The sequence below is a fragment of the Eucyclogobius newberryi genome, unplaced genomic scaffold (assembly GCF_026437365.1).
Source record: "Eucyclogobius newberryi isolate DKJ021-1_F unplaced genomic scaffold, fEucNew1.0.hap1 SCAF_27, whole genome shotgun sequence".
NCBI classification, from domain to species: domain Eukaryota; kingdom Metazoa; phylum Chordata; class Actinopteri; order Gobiiformes; family Gobiidae; genus Eucyclogobius; species Eucyclogobius newberryi.
The window spans coordinates 567,983-592,331 of record NW_027315912.1 but is presented as its reverse complement, the minus strand read 5'-3'; positions in this window follow the sequence as shown (position 1 = coordinate 592,331).

Below are 24,349 nucleotides of genomic sequence, written 5' to 3'. Positions count from 1 at the left end.
TGTCTGTAACTGTCTGTAACTGTAACTGTCTGTAACTGTCTGCAACTGTCTGCAACTGTCTGCAACTGTCTGTAACTGTCTGTAACTGTCTGTAACTGTCTGTAACTGTAACTGTCTGTTACTGTGTGTAACTGTCTGTAACTGTCTGTTACTGTCTGTAACTGTCTGTAACTGTCTGTAACTGTAACTGTCTGTTACTGTGTGTAACTGTGTGTAACTGTCTGTAACTGTCTGTTACTGTCTGTAACTGTCTGTAACTGTCTGTAACTGTCTGTAACTGTCTGTAACTGTAACTGTCTGTAACTGTCTGTAACTGTCTGTAACTGTCTGTAACTGTCTGTTACTGTATGTAACTGTCTGTAACTGTCTGTAACTGTAACTGTCTGTAACTGTAACTGTCTGTAACTGTCTGTAACTGTCTGTAACTGTCTGCAACTGTCTGTTACTGTCTCTAACTGTATGTAACTGTCTGTAACTGTAACTGTCTGTAACTGTAACTGTCTGTAACTGTCTGTAACTGTAACTGTCTGATACTGTCTGTAACTGTCTGTTACTGTCTGTAACTGTCTGTAACTGTCTGTAACTGTCTGTAACTGTAACTGTCTGTAACTGTAACTGTCTGTAACTGTAACTGTCTGTAACTGTCTGTAACTGTCTGTAACTCTCTGTAACTGTCTGTAACTGTAACTGTCTGTAACTGTCTGTAACTGTCTGTAACTGTATGTAACTGTCTGTAACTGTCTGTAACTGTCTGTAACTGTCTGTTACTGTCTGTAACTGTCTCTAACTGTCTGTAACTGTAACTGTCTGTTACTGTGTGTAACTGTCTGTAACTGTCTGCAACTGTCTGTTACTGTATGTAACTGTCTGTAACTGTCTGTAACTGTAACTGTCTGTTACTGTCTGTTACTGTCTGTAACTGTATGTAACTGTCTGTAACTGTCTGTTACTGTCTGTAACTGTCTGCAACTGTCTGCAACTGTCTGTAACTGTCTGTAACTGTATGTAACTGTATGTAACTGTCTGTAACTGTCTGTAACTGTCTGTAACTGTAACTGTCTGTAACTGTCTGTAACTGTATGTAACTGTCTGTAACTGTTTTTAACTGTATGTAACTGTAACTGTCTGTTACTGTGTGTAACTGTCTGTAACTGTCTGCAACTGTCTGTTACTGTCTGTAACTGTATGTAACTGTCTGTAACTGTCTGTAACTGTAACTGTCTGTAACTGTAACTGTCTGTAACTGTCTGTAACTGTCTGTTACTGTATGTAACTGTCTGTAACTGTCTGTAACTGTAACTGTCTGTAACTGTCTGTAACTGTAACTGTCTGTTACTGTATGTAACTGTCTGTAACTGTCTGTAACTGTAACTGTCTGTAACTGTCTGTAACTGTAACTGTCTGTAACTGTCTGTAACTGTCTGTAACTGTCTGTAACTGTCTGCAACTGTCTGTTACTGTCTCTAACTGTATGTAACTGTCTGTAACTGTAACTGTCTGTAACTGTAACTGTCTGTAACTGTCTGTAACTGTAACTGTCTGATACTGTCTGTAACTGTCTGTTACTGTCTGTAACTGTCTGTAACTGTCTGTAACTGTCTGTAACTGTAACTGTCTGTAACTGTAACTGTAACTGTCTGTAACTGTAACTGTCTGTAACTGTCTGTAACTGTCTGTAACTGTCTGTAACTCTCTGTAACTGTCTGTAACTGTAACTGTCTGTAACTGTCTGTAACTGTCTGTAACTGTATGTAACTGTCTGTAACTGTCTGTAACTGTCTGTAACTGTCTGTTACTGTCTGTAACTGTCTCTAACTGTCTGTAACTGTAACTGTCTGTTACTGTGTGTAACTGTCTGTAACTGTCTGCAACTGTCTGTTACTGTATGTAACTGTCTGTAACTGTCTGTAACTGTAACTGTCTGTTACTGTCTGTTACTGTCTGTAACTGTATGTAACTGTCTGTAACTGTCTGTTACTGTCTGTAACTGTCTGCAACTGTCTGTAACTGTCTGTAACTGTCTGTAACTGTATGTTGTAACTGTATGTAACTGTCTGTAACTGTCTGTAACTGTCTGTAACTGTAACTGTCTGTAACTGTCTGTAACTGTATGTAACTGTCTGTAACTGTTTTTAACTGTATGTAACTGTCTGTAACTGTCTGTTACTGTATGTAACTGTCTGTAACTGTTTGTAACTGTATATAACTGTCTGTAACTGTCTGTTACTGTCTGTAACTGTATGTAACTGTCTGTAACTGTCTGTAACTGTAACTGTCTGTTACTGTGTGTAACTGTCTGTAACTGTCTGCAACTGTCTGTTACTGTCTGTAACTGTATGTAACTGTCTGTAACTGTCTGTAACTGTAACTGTCTGTAACTGTAACTGTCTGTAACTGTCTGTAACTGTCTGTTACTGTATGTAACTGTCTGTAACTGTCTGTAACTGTAACTGTCTGTAACTGTCTGTAACTGTAACTGTCTGTTACTGTATGTAACTGTCTGTAACTGTCTGTAACTGTAACTGTCTGTAACTGTCTGTAACTGTAACTGTCTGTAACTGTCTGTAACTGTCTGTTACTGTATGTAACTGTCTGTAACTGTCTGTAACTGTAACTGTCTGTAACTGTCTGCAACTGTCTGCAACTGTCTGTAACTGTCTGTAACTGTCTGTAACTGTCTGTTACTGTCTGTAACTGTCTGTAACTGTCTGTAACTGTCTGTAACTGTCTGTAACTGTATGTAACTGTCTGTAACTGTCTGTTACTGTCTGTAACTGTCTGTAACTGTAACTGTCTGTTACTGTGTGTAACTGTCTGTAACTGTCTGTTACTGTTTGTAACTGTCTGTAACTGTCTGTAACTGTCTGTTACTGTGTGTAACTGTCTGTAACTGTCTGTTACTGTCTGTAACTGTATGTAACTGTCTGTAACTGTAACTGTAACTGTCTGAAACTGTAACTGTCTGTAACTGTCTGTAACTGTCTGTATCTGTCTGTTGCTGTCTGTAACTGTCTGTAACTCTCTGTAACTGTAACTGTCTGTTACTGTGTGTAACTGTCTGTTACTGTCTGTAACTGTCTGTAACTCTCTGTAACTGTAACTGTCACTTACTGTGTGTAACTGTCTGTAACTGTCTGCAACTGTCTGTTACTGTCTGTAACTGTATGTAACTGTCTGTAACTGTAACTGTCTGTAACTGTAACTGTCTGTAACTGTCTGTAACTGTCTGCAACTGTCTGTTACTGTCTCTAACTGTATGTAACTGTAACTGTAACTGTCTGTAACTGTCTGTAACTGTAACTGTAACTGTAACTGTCTGTAACTGTAACTGTCTGTAACTGTCTGTAACTGTAACTGTCTGTAACTGTCTGTAACTGTCTGTAACTGTAACTGTCTGTAACTGTAACTGTCTGCAACTGTCTGTTACTGTCTCTAACTGTATGTAACTGTCTGTAACTGTAACTGTAACTGTCTGTAACTGTAACTGTCTGTAACTGTCTGTAACTGTCTGTAACTGTAACTGTCTGTAACTGTCTGTAACTGTCTGTAACTGTAACTGTCTGTAACTGTAACTGTCTGTAACTGTCTGCAACTGTCTGCAACTGTCTGTAACTGTCTGTAACTGTCTGTAACTGTCTGTAACTGTATGTAACTGTCTGTAACTGTCTGTAACTGTAACTGTCTGTAACTGTCTGTAACTGTCTGTAACTCTCTGCAACTGTCTGCAACTGTCTGTAACTGTCTCTAACTGTCTGTAACTGTCTGTAACTGTCTGTAACTCTCTGTAACTGTCTGTAACTGTAACTGTCTGTAACTGTCTGTAACTGTCTGTAACTGTCTGTTACTGTCTGTAACTGTCTCTAACTGTCTGTAACTGTCTGCAACTGTCTGTTACTGTCTCTAACTGTATGTAACTGTCTGTAACTGTAACTGTCTGTAACTGTAACTGTCTGTAACTGTCTGTAACTGTCTGTAACTGTATGTAACTGTCTGTAACTGTCTGTAACTGTAACTGTCTGTAACTGTCTGTAACTGTCTGTTACTGTCTGTAACTGTCTGTAACTGTCTGTAACTGACTGTAACTGTCTGTAACTGTAACTGTCTGTAACTGTAACTGTCTGTAACTGTCTGCAACTGTCTGCAACTGTCTGTAACTGTCTCTTACTGTCTGTTACTGTCTGTAACTGTATGTAACTGTCTGTAACTGTCTGTAACTGTCTGTAACTGTAACTGTCTGTAACTGTCTGCAACTGTCTGTAACTGTAACTGTCTGTTACTGTGTGTAACTGTCTGTAACTGTCTGCAACTGTCTGTTACTGTCTGTAACTGTATGTAACTGTCTGTAATTGTCTGTAACTGTAACTGTCTGTAACTGTCTGTTACTGTATGTAACTGTCTGTAACTGTCTGTAACTGTAACTGTCTGTTACTGTATGTAACTGTCTGTAACTGTCTGTAACTGTCTGCAACTGTCTGTTACTGTCTCTAACTGTATGTAACTGTCTGTAACTGTCTGTAACTGTAACTGTCTGTAACTGTCTGTAACTGTAACTGTCTGTAACTGTAACTGTCTGTAACTGTCTGTAACTGTCTGTTACTGTATGTAACTGTCTGTAACTGTCTGTAATTGTAACTGTCTGTAACTGTCTGTAACTGTCTGTAACTGTCTGTAACTGTCTGTAACTGTCTGTAACTGTCTGTAACTGTCTGTTACTGTCTGTAACTGTCTGTAACTGTCTGTAACTGTAACTGTCTGTTACTGTGTGTGACTGCCTGTAACTGTCTGTTACTGTCTGTAACCGTCTGTAACTGTCTGTTACTGTCTGTAACCGTCTGTAACTGTCTGTAACTGTCTGTAACTGTCTGTAACTGTCTGTAACTGTAACTGTCTGTAACTGTCTGTAACTGTCTGTAACTGTAACTGTCTGTAACTGTAACTGTCTGCAACTGTCTGCAACTGTCTGCAACTGTCTGCAACTGTCTGTAACTGTCTGTAACTGACTGTAACTGTCTGTAACTGTAACTGTCTGTAACTGTAACTGTCTGCAACTGTCTGCAACTGTCTGCAACTGTCTGCAACTGTCTGTAACTGTCTGTAACTGTCTGTAACTGTCTGTAACTGTCTGTAACTCTCTGTAACTGTCTGTAACTGTAACTGTCTGTAACTGTCTGTAACTGTCTGTAACTGTATGTAACTGTCTGTAACTGTCTGTAACTGTCTGTAACTGTCTGTTACTGTCTGTAACTGTCTCTAACTGTCTGTAACTGTAACTGTCTGTTACTGTGTGTAACTGTCTGTAACTGTCTGCAACTGTCTGTTACTGTATGTAACTGTCTGTAACTGTCTGTAACTGTAACTGTCTGTTACTGTCTGTTACTGTCTGTAACTGTATGTAACTGTCTGTAACTGTCTGTTACTGTCTGTAACTGTCTGCAACTGTCTGCAACTGTCTGTAACTGTCTGTAACTGTATGTAACTGTATGTAACTGTCTGTAACTGTCTGTAACTGTCTGTAACTGTAACTGTCTGTAACTGTCTGTAACTGTATGTAACTGTCTGTAACTGTTTTTAACTGTATGTAACTGTCTGTAACTGTCTGTTACTGTATGTAACTGTCTGTAACTGTTTGTAACTGTATATAACTGTCTGTAACTGTCTGTTACTGTCTGTAACTGTATGTAACTGTCTGTAACTGTCTGTAACTGTAACTGTCTGTTACTGTGTGTAACTGTCTGTAACTGTCTGCAACTGTCTGTTACTGTCTGTAACTGTATGTAACTGTCTGTAACTGTCTGTAACTGTAACTGTCTGTAACTGTAACTGTCTGTAACTGTCTGTAACTGTCTGTTACTGTATGTAACTGTCTGTAACTGTCTGTAACTGTAACTGTCTGTAACTGTCTGTAACTGTAACTGTCTGTTACTGTATGTAACTGTCTGTAACTGTCTGTAACTGTAACTGTCTGTAACTGTCTGTAACTGTAACTGTCTGTAACTGTCTGTAACTGTCTGTTACTGTATGTAACTGTCTGTAACTGTCTGTAACTGTAACTGTCTGTAACTGTCTGCAACTGTCTGCAACTGTCTGTAACTGTCTGTAACTGTCTGTAACTGTCTGTTACTGTCTGTAACTGTCTGTAACTGTCTGTAACTGTCTGTAACTGTCTGTAACTGTATGTAACTGTCTGTAACTGTCTGTTACTGTCTGTAACTGTCTGTAACTGTAACTGTCTGTTACTGTGTGTAACTGTCTGTAACTGTCTGTTACTGTTTGTAACTGTCTGTAACTGTCTGTAACTGTCTGTTACTGTGTGTAACTGTCTGTAACTGTCTGTTACTGTCTGTAACTGTATGTAACTGTCTGTAACTGTAACTGTAACTGTCTGAAACTGTAACTGTCTGTAACTGTCTGTAACTGTCTGTATCTGTCTGTTGCTGTCTGTAACTGTCTGTAACTGTCTGTAACTGTAACTGTCTGTTACTGTGTGTAACTGTCTGTTACTGTCTGTAACTGTCTGTAACTCTCTGTAACTGTAACTGTCACTTACTGTGTGTAACTGTCTGTAACTGTCTGCAACTGTCTGTTACTGTCTGTAACTGTATGTAACTGTCTGTAACTGTAACTGTCTGTAACTGTAACTGTCTGTAACTGTCTGTAACTGTCTGCAACTGTCTGTTACTGTCTCTAACTGTATGTAACTGTAACTGTAACTGTCTGTAACTGTAACTGTCTGTAACTGTAACTGTAACTGTCTGTAACTGTAACTGTCTGTAACTGTCTGTAACTGTAACTGTCTGTAACTGTCTGTAACTGTCTGTAACTGTAACTGTCTGTAACTGTAACTGTCTGCAACTGTCTGTTACTGTCTCTAACTGTATGTAACTGTCTGTAACTGTAACTGTAACTGTCTGTAACTGTAACTGTCTGTAACTGTCTGTAACTGTCTGTAACTGTAACTGTCTGTAACTGTCTGTAACTGTCTGTAACTGTAACTGTCTGTAACTGTAACTGTCTGTAACTGTCTGCAACTGTCTGCAACTGTCTGTAACTGTCTGTAACTGTCTGTAACTGTCTGTAACTGTATGTAACTGTCTGTAACTGTCTGTAACTGTAACTGTCTGTAACTGTCTGTAACTGTCTGTAACTCTCTGCAACTGTCTGCAACTGTCTGTAACTGTCTCTAACTGTCTGTAACTGTCTGTAACTGTCTGTAACTCTCTGTAACTGTCTGTAACTGTAACTGTCTGTAACTGTCTGTAACTGTCTGTAACTGTCTGTTACTGTCTGTAACTGTCTCTAACTGTCTGTAACTGTCTGCAACTGTCTGTTACTGTCTCTAACTGTATGTAACTGTCTGTAACTGTAACTGTCTGTAACTGTAACTGTCTGTAACTGTCTGTAACTGTCTGTAACTGTATGTAACTGTCTGTAACTGTCTGTAACTGTAACTGTCTGTAACTGTCTGTAACTGTCTGTTACTGTCTGTAACTGTCTGTAACTGTCTGTAACTGACTGTAACTGTCTGTAACTGTAACTGTCTGTAACTGTAACTGTCTGTAACTGTCTGCAACTGTCTGCAACTGTCTGTAACTGTCTCTTACTGTCTGTTACTGTCTGTAACTGTATGTAACTGTCTGTAACTGTCTGTAACTGTCTGTAACTGTAACTGTCTGTAACTGTCTGCAACTGTCTGTAACTGTAACTGTCTGTTACTGTGTGTAACTGTCTGTAACTGTCTGCAACTGTCTGTTACTGTCTGTAACTGTATGTAACTGTCTGTAATTGTCTGTAACTGTAACTGTCTGTAACTGTCTGTTACTGTATGTAACTGTCTGTAACTGTCTGTAACTGTAACTGTCTGTTACTGTATGTAACTGTCTGTAACTGTCTGTAACTGTCTGCAACTGTCTGTTACTGTCTCTAACTGTATGTAACTGTCTGTAACTGTCTGTAACTGTAACTGTCTGTAACTGTAACTGTCTGTAACTGTCTGTAACTGTAACTGTCTGTAACTGTAACTGTCTGTAACTGTCTGTAACTGTCTGTTACTGTATGTAACTGTCTGTAACTGTCTGTAATTGTAACTGTCTGTAACTGTCTGTAACTGTCTGTAACTGTCTGTAACTGTCTGTAACTGTCTGTAACTGTCTGTAACTGTCTGTTACTGTCTGTAACTGTCTGTAACTGTCTGTAACTGTAACTGTCTGTTACTGTGTGTGACTGCCTGTAACTGTCTGTTACTGTCTGTAACCGTCTGTAACTGTCTGTTACTGTCTGTAACCGTCTGTAACTGTCTGTAACTGTCTGTAACTGTCTGTAACTGTCTGTAACTGTAACTGTCTGTAACTGTCTGTAACTGTCTGTAACTGTAACTGTCTGTAACTGTAACTGTCTGCAACTGTCTGCAACTGTCTGCAACTGTCTGCAACTGTCTGTAACTGTCTGTAACTGACTGTAACTGTCTGTAACTGTAACTGTCTGTAACTGTAACTGTCTGTAACTGTCTGCAACTGTCTGCAACTGTCTGTAACTGTCTGTAACTGTCTGTTACTGTCTGTAACTGTATGTAACTGTCTGTAACTGTCTGTAACTGTCTGTAACTGTAACTGTCTGTAACTGTCTGTAACTGTCTGTAACTGTCTGTAACTGTCTGGTACTGTCTGTAACTGTCTGTAACTGTCTGCAACTGTCTGCAACTGTCTGTAACTGTCTGTAACTGTCTGTTACTGTCTGTAACTGTATGTAACTGTCTGTAACTGTCTGTAACTGTCTGTAACTGTAACTGTCTCTAACTGTCTGTAACTGTATGTAACTGTCTGTAACTGTCTGTAACTGTCTGTAACTGTAACTGTCTGTAACTGTCTGTAACTGTCTGTAACTGTCTGTAACTGTCTGTAACTGTAACTGTCTGTAACTGTCTGTAACTGTCTGTAACTGTCTGTAACTGTCTGTTACTGTATGTAACTGTCTGTAACTGTCTGTAACTGTAACTGTCTGTAACTGTAACTGTCTGTAACTGTCTGTAACTGTCTGTAACTGTCTGCAACTGTCTGTTACTGTCTCTAACTGTATGTAACTGTCTGTAACTGTAACTGTCTGTAACTGTAACTGTCTGTAACTGTCTGTAACTGTAACTGTCTGATACTGTCTGTAACTGTCTGTTACTGTCTGTAACTGTCTGTAACTGTCTGTAACTGTCTGTAACTGTAACTGTCTGTAACTGTAACTGTCTGTAACTGTAACTGTCTGTAACTGTCTGTAACTGTCTGTAACTCTCTGTAACTGTCTGTAACTGTAACTGTCTGTAACTGTCTGTAACTGTCTGTAACTGTATGTAACTGTCTGTAACTGTCTGTAACTGTCTGTAACTGTCTGTTACTGTCTGTAACTGTCTCTAACTGTCTGTAACTGTAACTGTCTGTTACTGTGTGTAACTGTCTGTAACTGTCTGCAACTGTCTGTTACTGTATGTAACTGTCTGTAACTGTCTGTAACTGTAACTGTCTGTTACTGTCTGTTACTGTCTGTAACTGTCTGTTACTGTCTGTAACTGTATGTAACTGTCTGTAACTGTCTGTTACTGTCTGTAACTGTCTGCAACTGTCTGCAACTGTCTGTAACTGTCTGTAACTGTATGTAACTGTATGTAACTGTCTGTAACTGTCTGTAACTGTAACTGTCTGTAACTGTCTGTAACTGTCTGTAACTGTATGTAACTGTCTGTAACTGTTTTTAACTGTATGTAACTGTCTGTAACTGTCTGTCACTGTATGTAACTGTCTGTAACTGTTTGTAACTGTATATAACTGTCTGTAACTGTCTGTTACTGTCTGTAACTGTATGTAACTGTCTGTAACTGTCTGTAACTGTAACTGTCTGTTACTGTGTGTAACTGTCTGTAACTGTCTGCAACTGTCTGTTACTGTCTGTAACTGTATGTAACTGTTTGTAACTGTCTGTAACTGTAACTGTCTGTAACTGTCTGTAACTGTCTGTTACTGTATGTAACTGTCTGTAACTGTCTGTAACTGTAACTGTCTGTAACTGTCTGTAACTGTAACTGTCTGTTACTGTATGTAACTGTCTGTAACTGTCTGTAACTGTAACTGTCTGTAACTGTCTGTAACTGTAACTGTCTGTAACTGTCTGTAACTGTCTGTAACTGTCTGTTACTGTATGTAACTGTCTGTAACTGTCTGTAACTGTAACTGTCTGTAACTGTCTGCAACTGTCTGCAACTGTCTGCAACTGTCTGTAACTGTCTGTAACTGTCTGTAACTGTCTGTAACTGTAACTGTCTGTTACTGTGTGTAACTGTCTGTAACTGTCTGTTACTGTCTGTAACTGTCTGTAACTGTCTGTAACTGTAACTGTCTGTTACTGTGTGTAACTGTGTGTAACTGTCTGTAACTGTCTGTTACTGTCTGTAACTGTCTGTAACTGTCTGTAACTGTCTGTAACTGTCTGTAACTGTAACTGTCTGTAACTGTCTGTAACTGTCTGTAACTGTCTGTAACTGTCTGTTACTGTATGTAACTGTCTGTAACTGTCTGTAACTGTAACTGTCTGTAACTGTAACTGTCTGTAACTGTCTGTAACTGTCTGTAACTGTCTGCAACTGTCTGTTACTGTCTCTAACTGTATGTAACTGTCTGTAACTGTAACTGTCTGTAACTGTAACTGTCTGTAACTGTCTGTAACTGTAACTGTCTGATACTGTCTGTAACTGTCTGTTACTGTCTGTAACTGTCTGTAACTGTCTGTAACTGTCTGTAACTGTAACTGTCTGTAACTGTAACTGTCTGTAACTGTAACTGTCTGTAACTGTCTGTAACTGTCTGTAACTCTCTGTAACTGTCTGTAACTGTAACTGTCTGTAACTGTCTGTAACTGTCTGTAACTGTATGTAACTGTCTGTAACTGTCTGTAACTGTCTGTAACTGTCTGTTACTGTCTGTAACTGTCTCTAACTGTCTGTAACTGTAACTGTCTGTTACTGTGTGTAACTGTCTGTAACTGTCTGCAACTGTCTGTTACTGTATGTAACTGTCTGTAACTGTCTGTAACTGTAACTGTCTGTTACTGTCTGTTACTGTCTGTAACTGTATGTAACTGTCTGTAACTGTCTGTTACTGTCTGTAACTGTCTGCAACTGTCTGCAACTGTCTGTAACTGTCTGTAACTGTATGTAACTGTATGTAACTGTCTGTAACTGTCTGTAACTGTCTGTAACTGTAACTGTCTGTAACTGTCTGTAACTGTATGTAACTGTCTGTAACTGTTTTTAACTGTATGTAACTGTAACTGTCTGTTACTGTGTGTAACTGTCTGTAACTGTCTGCAACTGTCTGTTACTGTCTGTAACTGTATGTAACTGTCTGTAACTGTCTGTAACTGTAACTGTCTGTAACTGTAACTGTCTGTAACTGTCTGTAACTGTCTGTTACTGTATGTAACTGTCTGTAACTGTCTGTAACTGTAACTGTCTGTAACTGTCTGTAACTGTAACTGTCTGTTACTGTATGTAACTGTCTGTAACTGTCTGTAACTGTAACTGTCTGTAACTGTCTGTAACTGTAACTGTCTGTAACTGTCTGTAACTGTCTGTAACTGTCTGTAACTGTCTGCAACTGTCTGTTACTGTCTCTAACTGTATGTAACTGTCTGTAACTGTAACTGTCTGTAACTGTAACTGTCTGTAACTGTCTGTAACTGTAACTGTCTGATACTGTCTGTAACTGTCTGTTACTGTCTGTAACTGTCTGTAACTGTCTGTAACTGTCTGTAACTGTAACTGTCTGTAACTGTAACTGTAACTGTCTGTAACTGTAACTGTCTGTAACTGTCTGTAACTGTCTGTAACTGTCTGTAACTCTCTGTAACTGTCTGTAACTGTAACTGTCTGTAACTGTCTGTAACTGTCTGTAACTGTATGTAACTGTCTGTAACTGTCTGTAACTGTCTGTAACTGTCTGTTACTGTCTGTAACTGTCTCTAACTGTCTGTAACTGTAACTGTCTGTTACTGTGTGTAACTGTCTGTAACTGTCTGCAACTGTCTGTTACTGTATGTAACTGTCTGTAACTGTCTGTAACTGTAACTGTCTGTTACTGTCTGTTACTGTCTGTAACTGTATGTAACTGTCTGTAACTGTCTGTTACTGTCTGTAACTGTCTGCAACTGTCTGTAACTGTCTGTAACTGTCTGTAACTGTATGTTGTAACTGTATGTAACTGTCTGTAACTGTCTGTAACTGTCTGTAACTGTAACTGTCTGTAACTGTCTGTAACTGTATGTAACTGTCTGTAACTGTTTTTAACTGTATGTAACTGTCTGTAACTGTCTGTTACTGTATGTAACTGTCTGTAACTGTTTGTAACTGTATATAACTGTCTGTAACTGTCTGTTACTGTCTGTAACTGTATGTAACTGTCTGTAACTGTCTGTAACTGTAACTGTCTGTTACTGTGTGTAACTGTCTGTAACTGTCTGCAACTGTCTGTTACTGTCTGTAACTGTATGTAACTGTCTGTAACTGTCTGTAACTGTAACTGTCTGTAACTGTAACTGTCTGTAACTGTCTGTAACTGTCTGTTACTGTATGTAACTGTCTGTAACTGTCTGTAACTGTAACTGTCTGTAACTGTCTGTAACTGTAACTGTCTGTTACTGTATGTAACTGTCTGTAACTGTCTGTAACTGTAACTGTCTGTAACTGTCTGTAACTGTAACTGTCTGTAACTGTCTGTAACTGTCTGTTACTGTATGTAACTGTCTGTAACTGTCTGTAACTGTAACTGTCTGTAACTGTCTGCAACTGTCTGCAACTGTCTGTAACTGTCTGTAACTGTCTGTAACTGTCTGTTACTGTCTGTAACTGTCTGTAACTGTCTGTAACTGTCTGTAACTGTCTGTAACTGTATGTAACTGTCTGTAACTGTCTGTTACTGTCTGTAACTGTCTGTAACTGTAACTGTCTGTTACTGTGTGTAACTGTCTGTAACTGTCTGTTACTGTTTGTAACTGTCTGTAACTGTCTGTAACTGTCTGTTACTGTGTGTAACTGTCTGTAACTGTCTGTTACTGTCTGTAACTGTATGTAACTGTCTGTAACTGTAACTGTAACTGTCTGAAACTGTAACTGTCTGTAACTGTCTGTAACTGTCTGTATCTGTCTGTTGCTGTCTGTAACTGTCTGTAACTCTCTGTAACTGTAACTGTCTGTTACTGTGTGTAACTGTCTGTTACTGTCTGTAACTGTCTGTAACTCTCTGTAACTGTAACTGTCACTTACTGTGTGTAACTGTCTGTAACTGTCTGCAACTGTCTGTTACTGTCTGTAACTGTATGTAACTGTCTGTAACTGTAACTGTCTGTAACTGTAACTGTCTGTAACTGTCTGTAACTGTCTGCAACTGTCTGTTACTGTCTCTAACTGTATGTAACTGTAACTGTAACTGTCTGTAACTGTCTGTAACTGTAACTGTAACTGTAACTGTCTGTAACTGTAACTGTCTGTAACTGTCTGTAACTGTAACTGTCTGTAACTGTCTGTAACTGTCTGTAACTGTAACTGTCTGTAACTGTAACTGTCTGCAACTGTCTGTTACTGTCTCTAACTGTATGTAACTGTCTGTAACTGTAACTGTAACTGTCTGTAACTGTAACTGTCTGTAACTGTCTGTAACTGTCTGTAACTGTAACTGTCTGTAACTGTCTGTAACTGTCTGTAACTGTAACTGTCTGTAACTGTAACTGTCTGTAACTGTCTGCAACTGTCTGCAACTGTCTGTAACTGTCTGTAACTGTCTGTAACTGTCTGTAACTGTATGTAACTGTCTGTAACTGTCTGTAACTGTAACTGTCTGTAACTGTCTGTAACTGTCTGTAACTCTCTGCAACTGTCTGCAACTGTCTGTAACTGTCTCTAACTGTCTGTAACTGTCTGTAACTGTCTGTAACTCTCTGTAACTGTCTGTAACTGTAACTGTCTGTAACTGTCTGTAACTGTCTGTAACTGTCTGTTACTGTCTGTAACTGTCTCTAACTGTCTGTAACTGTCTGCAACTGTCTGTTACTGTCTCTAACTGTATGTAACTGTCTGTAACTGTAACTGTCTGTAACTGTAACTGTCTGTAACTGTCTGTAACTGTCTGTAACTGTATGTAACTGTCTGTAACTGTCTGTAACTGTAACTGTCTGTAACTGTCTGTAACTGTCTGTTACTGTCTGTAACTGTCTGTAACTGTCTGTAACTGACTGTAACTGTCTGTAACTGTAACTGTCTGTAACTGTAACTGTCTGTAACTGTCTGCAACTGTCTGCAACTGTCTGTAACTGTCTCTTACTGTCTGTTACTGTCTGTAACTGTATGTAACTGTCTGTAACTGTCTGTAACTGTCTGTAACTGTAACTGTCTGTAACTGTCTGCAACTGTCTGTAACTGTAACTGTCTGTTACTGTGTGTAACTGTCTGTAACTGTCTGCAACTGTCTGTTACTGTCTGTAACTGTATGTAACTGTCTGTAATTGTCTGTAACTGTAACTGTCTGTAACTGTCTGTTACTGTATGTAACTGTCTGTAACTGTCTGTAACTGTAACTGTCTGTTACTGTATGTAACTGTCTGTAACTGTCTGTAACTGTCTGCAACTGTCTGTTACTGTCTCTAACTGTATGTAACTGTCTGTAACTGTCTGTAACTGTAACTGTCTGTAACTGTCTGTAACTGTAACTGTCTGTAACTGTAACTGTCTGTAACTGTCTGTAACTGTCTGTTACTGTATGTAACTGTCTGTAACTGTCTGTAATTGTAACTGTCTGTAACTGTCTGTAACTGTCTGTAACTGTCTGTAACTGTCTGTAACTGTCTGTAACTGTCTGTAACTGTCTGTTACTGTCTGTAACTGTCTGTAACTGTCTGTAACTGTAACTGTCTGTTACTGTGTGTGACTGCCTGTAACTGTCTGTTACTGTCTGTAACCGTCTGTAACTGTCTGTTACTGTCTGTAACCGTCTGTAACTGTCTGTAACTGTCTGTAACTGTCTGTAACTGTCTGTAACTGTAACTGTCTGTAACTGTCTGTAACTGTCTGTAACTGTAACTGTCTGTAACTGTAACTGTCTGCAACTGTCTGCAACTGTCTGCAACTGTCTGCAACTGTCTGTAACTGTCTGTAACTGACTGTAACTGTCTGTAACTGTAACTGTCTGTAACTGTAACTGTCTGCAACTGTCTGCAACTGTCTGCAACTGTCTGCAACTGTCTGTAACTGTCTGTAACTGTCTGTAACTGTCTGTAACTGTCTGTAACTCTCTGTAACTGTCTGTAACTGTAACTGTCTGTAACTGTCTGTAACTGTCTGTAACTGTATGTAACTGTCTGTAACTGTCTGTAACTGTCTGTAACTGTCTGTTACTGTCTGTAACTGTCTCTAACTGTCTGTAACTGTAACTGTCTGTTACTGTGTGTAACTGTCTGTAACTGTCTGCAACTGTCTGTTACTGTATGTAACTGTCTGTAACTGTCTGTAACTGTAACTGTCTGTTACTGTCTGTTACTGTCTGTAACTGTATGTAACTGTCTGTAACTGTCTGTTACTGTCTGTAACTGTCTGCAACTGTCTGCAACTGTCTGTAACTGTCTGTAACTGTATGTAACTGTATGTAACTGTCTGTAACTGTCTGTAACTGTCTGTAACTGTAACTGTCTGTAACTGTCTGTAACTGTATGTAACTGTCTGTAACTGTTTTTAACTGTATGTAACTGTCTGTAACTGTCTGTTACTGTATGTAACTGTCTGTAACTGTTTGTAACTGTATATAACTGTCTGTAACTGTCTGTTACTGTCTGTAACTGTATGTAACTGTCTGTAACTGTCTGTAACTGTAACTGTCTGTTACTGTGTGTAACTGTCTGTAACTGTCTGCAACTGTCTGTTACTGTCTGTAACTGTATGTAACTGTCTGTAACTGTCTGTAACTGTAACTGTCTGTAACTGTAACTGTCTGTAACTGTCTGTAACTGTCTGTTACTGTATGTAACTGTCTGTAACTGTCTGTAACTGTAACTGTCTGTAACTGTCTGTAACTGTAACTGTCTGTTACTGTATGTAACTGTCTGTAACTGTCTGTAACTGTAACTGTCTGTAACTGTCTGTAACTGTAACTGTCTGTAACTGTCTGTAACTGTCTGTTACTGTATGTAACTGTCTGTAACTGTCTGTAACTGTAACTGTCTGTAACTGTCTGCAACTGTCTGCAACTGTCTGTAACTGTCTGTAACTGTCTGTAACTGTCTGTTACTGTCTGTAACTGTCTGTAACTGTCTGTAACTGTCTGTAACTGTCTGTAACTGTATGTAACTGTCTGTAACTGTCTGTTACTGTCTGTAACTGTCTGTAACTGTAACTGTCTGTTACTGTGTGTAACTGTCTGTAACTGTCTGTTACTGTTTGTAACTGTCTGTAACTGTCTGTAACTGTCTGTTACTGTGTGTAACTGTCTGTAACTGTCTGTTACTGTCTGTAACTGTATGTAACTGTCTGTAACTGTAACTGTAACTGTCTGAAACTGTAACTGTCTGTAACTGTCTGTAACTGTCTGTATCTGTCTGTTGCTGTCTGTAACTGTCTGTAACTGTCTGTAACTGTAACTGTCTGTTACTGTGTGTAACTGTCTGTTACTGTCTGTAACTGTCTGTAACTCTCTGTAACTGTAACTGTCACTTACTGTGTGTAACTGTCTGTAACTGTCTGCAACTGTCTGTTACTGTCTGTAACTGTATGTAACTGTCTGTAACTGTAACTGTCTGTAACTGTAACTGTCTGTAACTGTCTGTAACTGTCTGCAACTGTCTGTTACTGTCTCTAACTGTATGTAACTGTAACTGTAACTGTCTGTAACTGTAACTGTCTGTAACTGTAACTGTAACTGTCTGTAACTGTAACTGTCTGTAACTGTCTGTAACTGTAACTGTCTGTAACTGTCTGTAACTGTCTGTAACTGTAACTGTCTGTAACTGTAACTGTCTGCAACTGTCTGTTACTGTCTCTAACTGTATGTAACTGTCTGTAACTGTAACTGTAACTGTCTGTAACTGTAACTGTCTGTAACTGTCTGTAACTGTCTGTAACTGTAACTGTCTGTAACTGTCTGTAACTGTCTGTAACTGTAACTGTCTGTAACTGTAACTGTCTGTAACTGTCTGCAACTGTCTGCAACTGTCTGTAACTGTCTGTAACTGTCTGTAACTGTCTGTAACTGTATGTAACTGTCTGTAACTGTCTGTAACTGTAACTGTCTGTAACTGTCTGTAACTGTCTGTAACTCTCTGCAACTGTCTGCAACTGTCTGTAACTGTCTCTAACTGTCTGTAACTGTCTGTAACTGTCTGTAACTCTCTGTAACTGTCTGTAACTGTAACTGTCTGTAACTGTCTGTAACTGTCTGTAACTGTCTGTTACTGTCTGTAACTGTCTCTAACTGTCTGTAACTGTCTGCAACTGTCTGTTACTGTCTCTAACTGTATGTAACTGTCTGTAACTGTAACTGTCTGTAACTGTAACTGTCTGTAACTGTCTGTAACTGTCTGTAACTGTATGTAACTGTCTGTAACTGTCTGTAACTGTAACTGTCTGTAACTGTCTGTAACTGTCTGTTACTGTCTGTAACTGTCTGTAACTGTCTGTAACTGACTGTAACTGTCTGTAACTGTAACTGTCTGTAACTGTAACTGTCTGTAACTGTCTGCAACTGTCTGCAACTGTCTGTAACTGTCTCTTACTGTCTGTTACTGTCTGTAACTGTATGTAACTGTCTGTAACTGTCTGTAACTGTCTGTAACTGTAACTGTCTGTAACTGTCTGCAACTGTCTGTAACTGTAACTGTCTGTTACTGTGTGTAACTGTCTGTAACTGTCTGCAACTGTCTGTTACTGTCTGTAACTGTATGTAACTGTCTGTAATTGTCTGTAACTGTAACTGTCTGTAACTGTCTGTTACTGTATGTAACTGTCTGTAACTGTCTGTAACTGTAACTGTCTGTTACTGTATGTAACTGTCTGTAACTGTCTGTAACTGTCTGCAACTGTCTGTTACTGTCTCTAACTGTATGTAACTGTCTGTAACTGTCTGTAACTGTAACTGTCTGTAACTGTAACTGTCTGTAACTGTCTGTAACTGTAACTGTCTGTAACTGTAACTGTCTGTAACTGTCTGTAACTGTCTGTTACTGTATGTAACTGTCTGTAACTGTCTGTAATTGTAACTGTCTGTAACTGTCTGTAACTGTCTGTAACTGTCTGTAACTGTCTGTAACTGTCTGTAACTGTCTGTAACTGTCTGTTACTGTCTGTAACTGTCTGTAACTGTCTGTAACTGTAACTGTCTGTTACTGTGTGTGACTGCCTGTAACTGTCTGTTACTGTCTGTAACCGTCTGTAACTGTCTGTTACTGTCTGTAACCGTCTGTAACTGTCTGTAACTGTCTGTAACTGTCTGTAACTGTCTGTAACTGTAACTGTCTGTAACTGTCTGTAACTGTCTGTAACTGTAACTGTCTGTAACTGTAACTGTCTGCAACTGTCTGCAACTGTCTGCAACTGTCTGCAACTGTCTGTAACTGTCTGTAACTGACTGTAACTGTCTGTAACTGTAACTGTCTGTAACTGTAACTGTCTGTAACTGTCTGCAACTGTCTGCAACTGTCTGTAACTGTCTGTAACTGTCTGTTACTGTCTGTAACTGTATGTAACTGTCTGTAACTGTCTGTAACTGTCTGTAACTGTAACTGTCTGTAACTGTCTGTAACTGTCTGTAACTGTCTGTAACTGTCTGGTACTGTCTGTAACTGTCTGTAACTGTCTGCAACTGTCTGCAACTGTCTGTAACTGTCTGTAACTGTCTGTTACTGTCTGTAACTGTATGTAACTGTCTGTAACTGTCTGTAACTGTCTGTAACTGTAACTGTCTCTAACTGTCTGTAACTGTATGTAACTGTCTGTAACTGTCTGTAACTGTCTGTAACTGTAACTGTCTGTAACTGTCTGTAACTGTCTGTAACTGTCTGTAACTGTCTGTAACTGTAACTGTCTGTAACTGTCTGTAACTGTCTGTAACTGTCTGTAACTGTCTGTTACTGTATGTAACTGTCTGTAACTGTCTGTAACTGTAACTGTCTGTAACTGTAACTGTCTGTAACTGTCTGTAACTGTCTGTAACTGTCTGCAACTGTCTGTTACTGTCTCTAACTGTATGTAACTGTCTGTAACTGTAACTGTCTGTAACTGTAACTGTCTGTAACTGTCTGTAACTGTAACTGTCTGATACTGTCTGTAACTGTCTGTTACTGTCTGTAACTGTCTGTAACTGTCTGTAACTGTCTGTAACTGTAACTGTCTGTAACTGTAACTGTCTGTAACTGTAACTGTCTGTAACTGTCTGTAACTGTCTGTAACTGTCTGTAACTCTCTGTAACTGTCTGTAACTGTAACTGTCTGTAACTGTCTGTAACTGTCTGTAACTGTATGTAACTGTCTGTAACTGTCTGTAACTGTCTGTAACTGTCTGTTACTGTCTGTAACTGTCTCTAACTGTCTGTAACTGTAACTGTCTGTTACTGTTTGTAACTGTCTGTAACTGTCTGCAACTGTCTGTTACTGTATGTAACTGTCTGTAACTGTCTGTAACTGTAACTGTCTGTTACTGTCTGTTACTGTCTGTAACTGTATGTAACTGTCTGTAACTGTCTGTTACTGTCTGTAACTGTCTGCAACTGTCTGCAACTGTCTGTAACTGTCTGTAACTGTATGTAACTGTATGTAACTGTCTGTAACTGTCTGTAACTGTCTGTAACTGTAACTGTCTGTAACTGTCTGTAACTGTATGTAACTGTCTGTAACTGTTTTTAACTGTATGTAACTGTCTGTAACTGTCTGTTACTGTATGTAACTGTCTGTAACTGTTTGTAACTGTATATAACTGTCTGTAAATGTCTGTTACTGTCTGTAACTGTATGTAACTGTCTGTAACTGTCTGTAACTGTAACTGTCTGTTACTGTGTGTAACTGTCTGTAACTGTCTGCAACTGTCTGTTACTGTCTGTAACTGTATGTAACTGTCTGTAACTGTCTGTAACTGTAACTGTCTGTAACTGTAACTGTCTGTAACTGTCTGTAACTGTCTGTTACTGTATGTAACTGTCTGTAACTGTCTGTAACTGTAACTGTCTGTAACTGTCTGTAACTGTAACTGTCTGTTACTGTATGTAACTGTCTGTAACTGTCTGTAACTGTCTGTAACTGTAACTGTCTGTAACTGTCTGTAACTGTAACTGTCTGTAACTGTCTGTAACTGTCTGTTACTGTATGTAACTGTCTGTAACTGTCTGTAACTGTAACTGTCTGTAACTGTCTGCAACTGTCTGCAACTGTCTGTAACTGTCTGTAACTGTCTGTAACTGTCTGTTACTGTCTGTAACTGTCTGTAACTGTCTGTAACTGTCTGTAACTGTCTGTAACTGTATGTAACTGTCTGTAACTGTCTGTTACTGTCTGTAACTGTCTGTAACTGTAACTGTCTGTTACTGTGTGTAACTGTCTGTAACTGTCTGTTACTGTTTGTAACTGTCTCTAACTGTCTGTAACTGTAACTGTCTGTTACTGTGTGTAACTGTCTGTAACTGTCTGTTACTGTATGTAACTGTCTGTAACTGTCTGTAACTGTAACTGTCTGTTACTGTCTGTTACTGTCTGTAACTGTCTGTTACTGTCTGTAACTGTATGTAACTGTCTGTAACTGTCTGTTACTGTCTGTAACTGTCTGCAACTGTCTGCAACTGTCTGTAACTGTCTGTAACTGTATGTAACTGTATGTAACTGTCTGTAACTGTCTGTAACTGTAACTGTCTGTAACTGTCTGTAACTGTCTGTAACTGTATGTAACTGTCTGTAACTGTTTTTAACTGTATGTAACTGTCTGTAACTGTCTGTTACTGTATGTAACTGTCTGTAACTGTTTGTAACTGTATATAACTGTCTGTAACTGTCTGTTACTGTCTGTAACTGTCTGCAACTGTCTGCAACTGTCTGTAACTGTCTGTAACTGTATGTAACTGTATGTAACTGTCTGTAACTGTCTGTAACTGTAACTGTCTGTTACTGTGTGTAACTGTCTGTAACTGTCTGCAACTGTCTGTTACTGTCTGTAACTGTATGTAACTGTTTGTAACTGTCTGTAACTGTAACTGTCTGTAACTGTCTGTAACTGTCTGTTACTGTATGTAACTGTCTGTAACTGTCTGTAACTGTAACTGTCTGTAACTGTCTGTAACTGTAACTGTCTGTTACTGTATGTAACTGTCTGTAACTGTCTGTAACTGTAACTGTCTGTAACTGTCTGTAACTGTAACTGTCTGTAACTGTCTGTAACTGTCTGTAACTGTCTGTTACTGTATGTAACTGTCTGTAACTGTCTGTAACTGTAACTGTCTGTAACTGTCTGCAACTGTCTGCAACTGTCTGCAACTGTCTGTAACTGTCTGTAACTGTCTGTAACTGTCTGTAACTGTAACTGTCTGTTACTGTGTGTAACTGTCTGTAACTGTCTGTTACTGTCTGTAACTGTCTGTAACTGTCTGTAACTGTAACTGTCTGTTACTGTGTGTAACTGTGTGTAACTGTCTGTAACTGTCTGTTACTGTCTGTAACTGTCTGTAACTGTCTGTAACTGTCTGTAACTGTCTGTAACTGTAACTGTCTGTAACTGTCTGTAACTGTCTGTAACTGTCTGTAACTGTCTGTTACTGTATGTAACTGTCTGTAACTGTCTGTAACTGTAACTGTCTGTAACTGTAACTGTCTGTAACTGTCTGTAACTGTCTGTAACTGTCTGCAACTGTCTGTTACTGTCTCTAACTGTATGTAACTGTCTGTAACTGTAACTGTCTGTAACTGTAACTGTCTGTAACTGTCTGTAACTGTAACTGTCTGATACTGTCTGTAACTGTCTGTTACTGTCTGTAACTGTCTGTAACTGTCTGTAACTGTCTGTAACTGTAACTGTCTGTAACTGTAACTGTCTGTAACTGTAACTGTCTGTAACTGTCTGTAACTGTCTGTAACTCTCTGTAACTGTCTGTAACTGTAACTGTCTGTAACTGTCTGTAACTGTCTGTAACTGTATGTAACTGTCTGTAACTGTCTGTAACTGTCTGTAACTGTCTGTTACTGTCTGTAACTGTCTCTAACTGTCTGTAACTGTAACTGTCTGTTACTGTGTGTAACTGTCTGTAACTGTCTGCAACTGTCTGTTACTGTATGTAACTGTCTGTAACTGTCTGTAACTGTAACTGTCTGTTACTGTCTGTTACTGTCTGTAACTGTATGTAACTGTCTGTAACTGTCTGTTACTGTCTGTAACTGTCTGCAACTGTCTGCAACTGTCTGTAACTGTCTGTAACTGTATGTAACTGTATGTAACTGTCTGTAACTGTCTGTAACTGTCTGTAACTGTAACTGTCTGTAACTGTCTGTAACTGTATGTAACTGTCTGTAACTGTTTTTAACTGTATGTAACTGTAACTGTCTGTTACTGTGTGTAACTGTCTGTAACTGTCTGCAACTGTCTGTTACTGTCTGTAACTGTATGTAACTGTCTGTAACTGTCTGTAACTGTAACTGTCTGTAACTGTAACTGTCTGTAACTGTCTGTAACTGTCTGTTACTGTATGTAACTGTCTGTAACTGTCTGTAACTGTAACTGTCTGTAACTGTCTGTAACTGTAACTGTCTGTTACTGTATGTAACTGTCTGTAACTGTCTGTAACTGTAACTGTCTGTAACTGTCTGTAACTGTAACTGTCTGTAACTGTCTGTAACTGTCTGTAACTGTCTGTAACTGTCTGTAACTGTCTGCAACTGTGTGTTACTGTCTCTAACTGTATGTAACTGTCTGTAACTGTAACTGTCTGTAACTGTAACTGTCTGTAACTGTCTGTAACTGTAACTGTCTGATACTGTCTGTAACTGTCTGTTACTGTCTGTAACTGTCTGTAACTGTCTGTAACTGTCTGTAACTGTAACTGTCTGTAACTGTAACTGTCTGTAACTGTAACTGTCTGTAACTGTCTGTAACTGTCTGTAACTGTCTGTAACTCTCTGTAACTGTCTGTAACTGTAACTGTCTGTAACTGTCTGTAACTGTCTGTAACTGTATGTAACTGTCTGTAACTGTCTGTAACTGTCTGTAACTGTCTGTTACTGTCTGTAACTGTCTCTAACTGTCTGTAACTGTAACTGTCTGTTACTGTGTGTAACTGTCTGTAACTGTCTGCAACTGTCTGTTACTGTATGTAACTGTCTGTAACTGTCTGTAACTGTAACTGTCTGTTACTGTCTGTTACTGTCTGTAACTGTATGTAACTGTCTGTAACTGTCTGTTACTGTCTGTAACTGTCTGCAACTGTCTGCAACTGTCTGTAACTGTCTGTAACTGTATGTAACTGTATGTAACTGTCTGTAACTGTCTGTAACTGTCTGTAACTGTAACTGTCTGTAACTGTCTGTAACTGTATGTAACTGTCTGTAACTGTTTTTAACTGTATGTAACTGTCTGTAACTGTCTGTTACTGTATGTAACTGTCTGTAACTGTTTGTAACTGTATATAACTGTCTGTTACTGTCTGTAACTGTATGTAACTGTCTGTAACTGTCTGTAACTGTAACTGTCTGTTACTGTGTGTAACTGTCTGTAACTGTCTGCAACTGTCTGTTACTGTCTGTAACTGTATGTAACTGTCTGTAACTGTCTGTAACTGTAACTGTCTGTAACTGTAACTGTCTGTAACTGTCTGTAACTGTCTGTTACTGTATGTAACTGTCTGTAACTGTCTGTAACTGTAACTGTCTGTAACTGTCTGTAACTGTAACTGTCTGTTACTGTATGTAACTGTCTGTAACTGTCTGTAACTGTAACTGTCTGTAACTGTCTGTAACTGTAACTGTCTGTAACTGTCTGTAACTGTCTGTTACTGTATGTAACTGTCTGTAACTGTCTGTAACTGTAACTGTCTGTAACTGTCTGCAACTGTCTGCAACTGTCTGTAACTGTCTGTAACTGTCTGTAACTGTCTGTTACTGTCTGTAACTGTCTGTAACTGTCTGTAACTGTCTGTAACTGTCTGTAACTGTATGTAACTGTCTGTAACTGTCTGTTACTGTCAGTAACTGTCTGTAACTGTAACTGTCTGTTACTGTGTGTAACTGTCTGTAACTGTCTGTTACTGTTTGTAACTGTCTGTAACTGTCTGTAACTGTCTGTTACTGTGTGTAACTGTCTGTAACTGTCTGTTA